The sequence below is a fragment of the Lissotriton helveticus genome, chromosome 2_1 (genome assembly GCF_964261635.1).
Source record: "Lissotriton helveticus chromosome 2_1, aLisHel1.1, whole genome shotgun sequence".
Classification (NCBI taxonomy): Eukaryota; Metazoa; Chordata; class Amphibia; order Caudata; family Salamandridae; genus Lissotriton; species Lissotriton helveticus.
In genome coordinates, this window is record NC_136059.1 from 950,856,264 (window position 1) to 950,866,318 (window position 10,055).

Here is a 10,055-nt window from a genome sequence, read left to right on the forward strand (position 1 = left end):
TGATAGTAAAGGGACAAGCTTTCATAATTGCCTGATCAGGTTGGTACATGAACCAACCACAGCGGATACTTGGTTGGTCATCGAGAGTTCCTGATCGATTTTCATACCAAGACTCTTTACACTAGGACATGGCTTTGGGGTAGGTCCAAGTTCTTGGGGCCAGAACAGATCGTTCCAGGGGGAAGCAGAGGTTGAAACTACAAGAACCTCCGTTTTGTCTGGATTAATTTTTAATAGGTTGGACGTCATCCAATTTACTGTGAACCGTAGTATCTTTTGGGCCATGGACTGAGCCGATGTTGTATTATCGATACTCAGCAGTAGCTGAGTATCATCGGCGTAATTAAAGACTTTACAGCCCATGTTTGCCAAAGAGTCTATTAGTGGCTGCAAGTATAAATTAAATAGGAGTGGTGAAAGTGCAGACCCTTGTGGGACTCCACATACCAAGGCGCCCACGTCGGAAACCTGGTCTGCTAACTGGATCCTTTGCGTCCTCCCCAGCAGAAAGGCCGTTAGCCATTGGAGAGCTTGATCTTTTATCCCGGACATGGCTAGTCTGTCCAGGAGCAGTGCATGGCTGACAGTATCAAACGCCGCTGAGAGATCTAATAATATCAGGGCGCTAGGCTTTTTACTGTCAGCCATGCATCTGAGCTCATCCAATACCGACAGCATTACTAGTTCCGTGCTATGGTGGGCACGAAAACCAGCTTGCCGCTCCTGGAGTAGATGGTGTGAGTCCAGGAGGGGTGACAATGATTTTAACACATGCTGTTCTAAAATTTTTGACAAAAACGGCAGCTGGGAGATTGGCCTGTAGTTCTTCAGGCTAGTTGGATCTGCCCCAGGTTTTTTTATCAGGGGTCTGACGCGTGCTTCTTTAAAGGTAGTTGGTAATGATCCAGTGGCTAGTGAATTGTTTAGGAGGTCTAGGATCTGGTCCTCCAGAATAGGAATTGCTAGCCGAAAGATTTCGGGAGGGCAGGGGTCAGCGGGAGAGCCTGACTTGGTTGATGCTGCTAATTGTCTGAGGGTAGTGGAGTCAATATTAGGAAATCTAGTAATAATAGGGGTCGAAGGGTTTTGAAGGGGCAGTGACGTGGTATGTATAGTTGAGCTATCTGCCTTGATGTCTGACAGGATAGTCGCTACTTTTTCAAGAAAGTATCCTTGGAAGATGTTGCAGTCAATCAATGTATCTGCCTTTCCTTCCTTTTTACTTAATTCTTTCAGAATTTGGAAGGTTTCTTTCTGGACATTTATGGCGTTGTTCATGCGGGTTTCATATTAGTCCTTTTTGGTTGATACAATAAGCTTTTTATATAGTTGAAAGGACGTTCTATATAGTTCTCGGTCAATATCCTTTTTAGATTTCCTCCAGCATCTTTCAAGATGACGGAGCTTTCTCTTTTGATCTCTTAGGTTTGGAGTAAACCAGGGAGCTCCTTTTTCCACACCCTTTACTTTTTGTGTCTTTTCTGGGGCTATTTCATCAATTGATTGCCTAAGGGTGGTTACTATAGTATCATAATTTAAATCTAGGTCCGTGCCGTCTGATAGAACCATAGGTTTCAGTATATGTTTGGACAGGGCATCGGTTAGAATTCCTGGGTCAACTTTTTTCCATTGGCGCACTTTTTTGGTTTTTAACGGAAGTTTTACCTGAGGATTGTTTTGCGGTATATCACACATGATTAGGTGATGGTCCGACCATATACAAGGTGTGATATTTGTAAGAGCCACTTTTGGCATAGAAGACCAGATGAGGTCGAGAATGTGGCCCTTAATGTGGGTTGGGGCTTCCACTAATTGTACCAAGCCTAAAGCGGTCAAGGAAGTCTGTAGTTTCCGAGTTGGTAGATCTTTGTCTATTTTGTCCCAGTGGACATTAAAGTCACCTGTCACCAAAATATTTTTGTAGCGTGTACATAAATCCGATATTATAGGAAAAAAGAGATCATTAAACATTGATGTACATTGGGGCGGACAATAAACCGTCAAGATGATGAGACAGGAGTTGTTCATGATTATTTTTATCCCCAGTAGGTCATAGAATTAATAGTCTCAGTTAAAATTTTAGTCACCATGAGCTGTTTTTTAAAGATCGTTGCTACACCACCACCTCGAGCACCTTCTGGCCGGTTATGCCAGATCATATCATACCCGCTAGGGAGGGCGGCTATGATGTCCGGGGAGGAAATATCACTCAACCAAGTTTCGGTGAGTGTCAGTATGTCAATGGTCTCGTCCTGTAAAAGGGTGAAAATTTCCAGGTGATGTTTCTGTAATGACCTAGTGTTTAGGGTAGCTAGCTTTAGCGGGGGTAAAAGGCTCGAATTCCTACGGCAGGGGAAACAAAAAATATTATTTTCCTTGAGGACGGAACACGTGATGGGATTAAGACTATACCTGTTAGAATTCAATGCTAGAAGATCATTTGCAGAGTAGGAGATACATGTGCCAGAGTTCCTAATCCCTAAGCCCGATCGTGCGCGGACGGGCGCAGATGGGCAGGACTCTGGCACGACTCCGGCACAGGTCCGGCGCGTCCGCTGGTCGCGTCCGCTGCGCGGAGCCATCCCTATCTTTTTTATAACGCTGCCAATTGCGTCACCAGCCCAACCCGACCCAAGATGGCCGCCAAAACCGGAGCCCTGCCCTCGGTGTCAACACTCGGCCGAGAGCAGGTCCGGAGCTAAAGGGAGGGGGGTGAAAAAGAGTCTAAGGCGCTGCTAAGCGCAGGGAGTCTCAACACACCTATTTAGCTCAGGTGTGCGCAAAGTGCAAAATACAATTTAAAATCGGCTTTTTAAAAAGACAGGAAAGATGAGAGACCTCCCGGCTTCTGCCTCAGGAGGGGATATAGCTGCTTAGTCAGTGTTACCTGCTCACCTAACACAGGCCCCTTTTATAGCGGGTCACCAGCCCAACCCGACCCAAGATGGCCGCCAAAACCGGAGCCCTGCCCTCGGTGTCAACACTCGGCCGAGAGCAGGTCCGGAGCTAAAGGGAGGGGGGTGAAAAAGAGTCTAAGGCGCTGCTAAGCGCAGGGAGTCTCAACACACCTATTTAGCTCAGGTGTGCGCAAAGTGCAAAATACAATTTAAAATCGGCTTTTTAAAAAGACAGGAAAGATGAGAGACCTCCCGGCTTCCGCCTCAGGAGGGGATATAGCTGCTTAGTCAGTGTCATACCCAAAACCAGCAGATTTAAAGTAAAATTGTGCAGCAGAAACTGTCTGCTCTTACCATCTTTGCTTTGGCATTGCTCTCTAGTCTGATCAGGGCTCACAGAAGCTGGAGGGACACTGAAATGGAGATGGCTACCTCAAGGTTCCTTCCTCAAACGTAAGGGTCTGTTCAAGTTGTCAGGGGACGGGGAAGGCCTGCTTAGGTGATTCTGGGACTGAGCCCAATCACTTTAAATTCTTAATACGGTCTGAGGGGAGCTGCAAACTGTTTGAAATCGCCTGAAAGTGGTATGCAGAAGGGGGTTGCTTCTTAGATCAAAGACTCCTTGGTTGCAAACTGGCTGATTGCACACTTTTCAGCTTCTGTTCAACCATGCAAGTAAAGCCCAATGTAAAGCCACCAAACAATGTTTTACGTGCACTTAAAGACTTTCTCTTACCACACCACTCCCAAACACAATTTAAACCATAGAAAAAATGTTTAAGCAGTCTCTGCACACCCAAGGTTTGGGTTTGGAGGAGTATGGCTTAGCCATTAGTAAGAGTTTAGGGAAAACATATGGGCAACAACCTCAGCTTTTAAGCTATCACAAGCTCACAAACGACAATATCTGCCACACAGGTTAACTTGTAAATGATTTTGTAGAGAACTTGATGAAATGTGTGTATAGAACATCATTAAAGTGTGTCTACCAACACAGAACACTCAAATAATCCTTCTCTGTATATTTTCCAAGGATTGGAACTTCGTCCCATCAGCCATTAAAACAAATCCTTCGATGAAATCTTCAGAAGTTAGATGAAAAGGCTCTTTTTCAAGCAACACGTCTCAACTTGAGCTAAAACGTTTACAAAACGGGGTCTACCAAGGCACATCTCTTTGTGGATGTCCCATCTCACAGAAGGACCCCGATGAGCATAGTTTTATGACAAGAGTAGTTTTGTTTTTGACTGAAAACTATATGTTAACGAAATCCCAACTAAGGTCCACGTTATGCTGTACAACTTAGCATTCTTTTTGTACAGTGTGTCCTACTTGTGCCAAATCAAATGTTATTGTTTGGTTGCTAGAACACATTACAATAGAAATCACATAATGTATCTTAAAACCATACTTTAGATTGTATGCTTAGATGGGCCCCATGCATTAATTTTTAAAGTGCCTAATACTAAAATGGCCCAGTGGACCATTTAAATATACTAAATTAGCACAAACCAACACTACTCAAAACCCAAAAAATATTTAAAACAGTATACCTTCCAAAACAATATATGGCATTGCATACGTGCTTAATGCTAGAATCCCCCATTGACCTCAAAGTGTTGGGATAGGCTATGATGGTGAGGAGTCAAGCGGCGCTTTCCCACTAAAAATGCTCTGATCACGAACAGACTCCTTCGCTCAAGTAAATCTGATACTCATTGCTTCCCAAACCCTGGGGACACATTATTAAAGTGCTTAGTACTAAATAGTCCAGTGGATTAGAAAGTGCTGAAAATATACAATAGTGATCTGAAATTCAACAGCACGTCCTCCATTTAGGAGAATCTTATTACTCAATTGCCCTGAGCATGAAAAGCCTCGCCAGTCACTTAGGACAACCTAAAGACATCCCACCAATCCCTTAAAGATTAAAATCCATATAGTTCAAAATGTTTGTTTCACTTGCTTCAATCCCTCAATTTCCAAAGTCTTGAAGTTGTTTGGCGCTTGTTACTCCAAACATAAGAGACTAAACCTTTAAAGTGCAGAAAATACCATGCATGTTTATTGGGCCTTGCATAAGAAGCCCATGCACTGTCTCTTCGACACTTGCTGTAGCTACAATGTGGGCTTCGAGCAACTTCCATCTTTTTGATTGGTTCCTGTTAATGTCCTTCGAAAATGCCTGTTTTTGTTTGGTGAATTGCTTAATTAATCCCTCCTTTTGGTGTTTTGGAACCGTCCATGAAGATTGCCCCTATTACATGTGGTCCTACTCGTTTTGTTATTTCTGTTATTTTGTGAGCACTATTTTTAATGCTCTAAATGTGACTGGCTACATGCCTTTATTGTCTTCGTTTTCTCCCGCGGGCTCTGCAGGCCGCTCATTGTAGGAGGGGCGAGGTAGAGTCGGCGCCTGGTCCTGGGTGTTAGCACCTGAAGTAGTAACAGAAAATCCAAATCAAGTCTAAAGCCCTGATAGGAACGTAATTGCAAAGAGTTGCTGCAGAGTTGCAAAAACACTTTATCCCGGTGCTACACTATCCAAAAGTATCAGGAGTGTAGCGTGTACTTAACACACAAGTACCAACTTTGAAAGGGCGCCCGTGGCATTCGCTAGGTGAAGCCTTTGGAACCGCTCTCCACTAGCGCTGTAAATACCTTTCTTCTCAGGTCTGTATTTCGTTGTAGAGCCGGCTTACCATCACTGTCTGTGCAGCTGCCATCGTGATACAGTGCAGCAATTCTTGAGTGCTTGGAGGGATGCGCGATTAACATGATTGAAGGAGGAGGTACTTTCCCAGCAGCATCCTAGAAGATGCCCCTACAGATGAAGGACTCTGCACTGAGCCGCCGCCTCGCATGTCTTTTTTATTTTATTTTATTTTATTTATTTTTTTTATTTAGAAGTTTTCTATAGCGCTAACAAGATCCGAAGGTATCAGAGCGCTTCACAGTAGTGGGCATGAAAAAGAGAACAACATGAAACAAACCCAATAAAAGCAATCGGCGAGAGACAATTTGGAAAGAAGAAAAGTTCGGACAGCAGGGCTTCTCAGTACTGGATTCAACAATACCGCATGGATTCTGAGACGTTTGCAGCTCCAAGTTATCCATAACCAAGGGAGCGGATCAGGCACAAGGATTTAAGTTGGCTCTTGAATTCTGCATAGGACGGTAGAGTTCTGATGTGTTTGTGGGACCATATTCACAAAACAAAGGTGTGTGGCCGCTGTATTTGCAGCGCCTCTCTTGTTTTTTATTTATTTTTGGAGCCGTACTTGTGGGCACCATATTAAACAAGCATTGGCATAGCCAATAGGTCTCGCTTTTGGGACCTTATAAGTATTTAGTTATGCAGCACAATATCCTTGGTGCAACAACATTAACTGTTGCATGGTTAAACACTTATAAGGTCCCACAGGCGAGAACTATTGGCTATGCCAATGCTTGTTTTAATAGTCTTTACAGAGCAACAAGACATTCTCCAACTTACCAGTTGCATTACACTTAGTACTTGTCATAAAGGGTTTGCACCAATTTCTAATCTTGATTCAGAAATCGAGGAAAAAACGACCTCTACGGCTGAAAACATAAGTTGCCTTCCCCAATCCCCTCAAAAAATCCTTGCCCACTTCCATACCACCACAATTGTTAAAACAGAGACATAACAAGTAAGACCTCCATGTAGAACGTTTTAGAAAACTGATATATGGAAGAGGGACAATGAAAGAAAATGTTATGTTAAGACCCAAGCACACAGCAGCCTTAATCATTTAACAATAGCTGGCATGAATGTGAGGAATTAGAAGAGAGGAAAATGAGGGAAGGTGGAGTGACAATAAATGAAGTGAAGGTGAGGTTGATATGAGGAGATATTCTGAGAATGAGGGGAGGGTTTACTATGAAAAGATGAAGAGGGGTGAGATGAGTTGAAGCTGTGAGGATGAGTTGAGAATGAGGCTAGGTTGAAGACAATGCTTAGATTGATTAAGCACTGGGTGGAGGCCATATTGGGTGGAAGAAATGGAGATATGTGTGGTGTGTATAAGAATGTGTGAGGCTGAAGATGAAAGGAAGATGAAAGGAGGGTGAGGTTGGAGGTGAACTCGAGACTGAGCAGATGCTGAAGTGAAGTTGAGGTAACTGCGGATTGTTATTGACTCAGTACTCACTTAGGGGATTAATCATCCTGGAGCTGGTGTGTGGGATCCTTCAGAAAGAGTGGAGGTGGATGCTCTCAATTCCAGAATATGAATATATGTATTTTATCAAAAAATTCACTAAAAGGATAAACATCAGTGCTACTGATACAATTTCTGCCTTGGCACACGTTAGCTGTATTACACTACTAGCACCTTTAGAAATGCTCTTTTCTGTAGTTGTGCTTCAGAGCAGACTATATGAAATCTATAATAAAATGGTTTATGAGCGAATGGGCTTGGCAATATCTTGGAAACTCACTCTCTTTCAATAACACACTCATAAAATGGGGTATATCAACAGTGAGCAAGTTCCACACAGTAGGAGGATTTGCATGCGTGCAAGCACGTTCGACAAACAGGAGATACTCTGTAGGCAAGTTTCTTTGGAAGCAATTCAAACAAGCTTTGTGAAGCACAGACTTCCTATGTAAAAACAAACCCAGCATATAACCATAATCACGCAGGTGTTGAGCATGCTTCATCATAGCTTTCATTTTAATTCACAACTTTGGAATCTGTCAAAGTCAACATTTTCTATCATGAACTTAAATTGTTCAAGCTACCTCTCAGCTACTGAGTCCATTTAGAAAGATGAAAAACAAAAACAAATATAATCAAATAGGGTGACACAACGTTTGAAAGCACATTAGTAAGTTTCTTTATAGTTGCTTTCTTTAATACAGTTAATAGGAGCCTGGGGTTTAATCATTGCTACTGGCAAAGTATCCACTGGTCTAAACAGGTCTGCTTCCTTTGTGTTCTATTCTTTGCCAGATTATAGCGTCATACATTATTAACATTAGAAGCCTGGTGAAAGGGGTTGGACTGCAAAGAACGAAAACATTTCTTGAGGCACTCCTCAATAGAGAAAAGCCCAGAAACATTGCTTTCAAATCACCTTTCATTTGGACTGGAACAAACTGTTCTTGCTATGGCATTAAGAGAAGTTCAATTATTACAGCTGAAGAGAATAGAACACGCAGCTTATATTTGATTAAGAAAGGCGGTCTGTCGCAGAGGCAGGAAATAGATCCGAAATGACCGGGTGGATACAGCCGTTGCAAAAACTGGTGCGATGGTGCATGCGTGCGCCTCGCACTAAAAGTAAAAAAAAGAAATGGGGGATGGCATTAGGAGAAGTTCAACTATTACAGCTGAAGAGAATAGAACAAGCAGCTTTTATTTGATTATGAAAGGCGGTCTGTCGCAGATGCAGAAAATAGATCAGAAATGACGGGGTGGATACAGCTGTTGCAGAAGCTAGCGCGATAAAAGTAAAAAAAAAAAGGGGGGCACGTCTGGCGAGGGGCGAGCGATGTGCTTAATGAGCCATGACAAGCCAGATGGCGGCTCTGCCTGTAACTGTGCGCGTAACCGCAAGCTTTAGGCCACCAGCAAAAGCTTGTTTTGAGCTTTTTAAAGCCCCATTTACTAAAAATCTCGCCAGACAGCGCATGCGCTGGCTCAGGCAAGACCTAAAAACAAAAGACTGACGCTGATGATTAATTCAAGTAAACATAAGATAAGTAGCTAGTGCCCGAGCTCTTCCTTAATTGACCTCGATACAACCTAAAAAGCTAATGCACAGCAGATAAAACTTAAGAAAAGGTTGCATTTTACCAGAATAAAACAGTTAAAAAGTTCATTTTGCATGCTATTCGCTAATGGATTCTTCATTAAGTCCCCTTAGTTTCAAGAACCGGGTCTTTGAGAACCAGCGGCGTCAGGGACACGCGCGATGTCTTCGGGTTCCCCTATCCTGGCAAACAGAGACACGGAATACTTCTAGGTGGCGTCAGAGATCAAATTTATTAGCTGCAGCTAGTAACAGTGAACCAAGCAATACAACACGGTGTACAACTCAGGAGACTGCTCAACTTTCGTAGAGCAAGACACTACTTTTTATGCGGTTTTCAATTCATTACGAATGCACACCCATTGCGGCAAATTCTGACCACTAGAAACACATTTCTATACATTATCACATTCCAAAAAGCTCACTTTACATTGCACCAACCCCACAAGTTAATTATTAGGACTGTCCCAAATTTGATTACCAAAAGCCGGACAAAACCATAATTGAAAGCACTACCCATGTAATGAAAAGACATAAAGAAAAGAGCAATTCAGATGTAGTGTAGGATAAGATATGTGCAAGAAAGTAAAGGCTAACGATATCCTGAACAATGATTGCAATTACAGACAAGCTCGGCTAAAGAAACCAGTTTCGTGGAAGGGTCAGTTTCAGGTGAAGGGGTCAGCATCTTGCAGTTCACTCGCAAGTCGAAAAGGCCCATGTGTCTTTTTACTAACTGTTCCCGCCTGCTGGAATCCTGTTTGCTACATGTGAGGCTCCCTAGCGCCTCGTGTCTCCTGAGTGCCTACCTCCGTGAAGCGCTACTTCTCGCAGGACCCGCTCCGCGGGTCCCGGTTCGTGGCGCTTGCTGGTCGAAGAGCGCAGAGGAGGGGAACTTTGTTGTGGACTGGGCTGGCGCTAAGTGCTGCAGGGCTGCGAGCATGTTGTCTGCAGGACTCCAAGTTCCAGGAGTCCCTGCTGCGGACCCGCCCGAGTCACCTGGGCCGCTCTCCCTGGCAGCCACGCCCCCTGTGTAAGGAGTATAAACTGGTCTTGCCGCCTGCGTAGGATTGTCTTTTTACTAACTGTTCCCGCCTGCTGGAATCCTGTTTGCTACCTGTGAGGCTCCCTAGCGCCTCGTGTCTCCTGAGTGCCTACCTCCGTGAAGCGCTACTTCTCGCAGGACCCGCTCCGCGGGTCCCGCTTCGTGGCGCTTGCAGGTCGAAGAGCGCAGAGGAGGGGAACTTTGTTGTGGACTGGGCTGGCGCTAAGTGCTGCAGGGCTGCGAGCGTGTTGTCTGCAGGACTCCAAGTTCCAGGAGTCCCTGCTGCGGACCCGCCCGAGTCACCTGGGCCGCTCTCCCTGGCAGCCACGCCC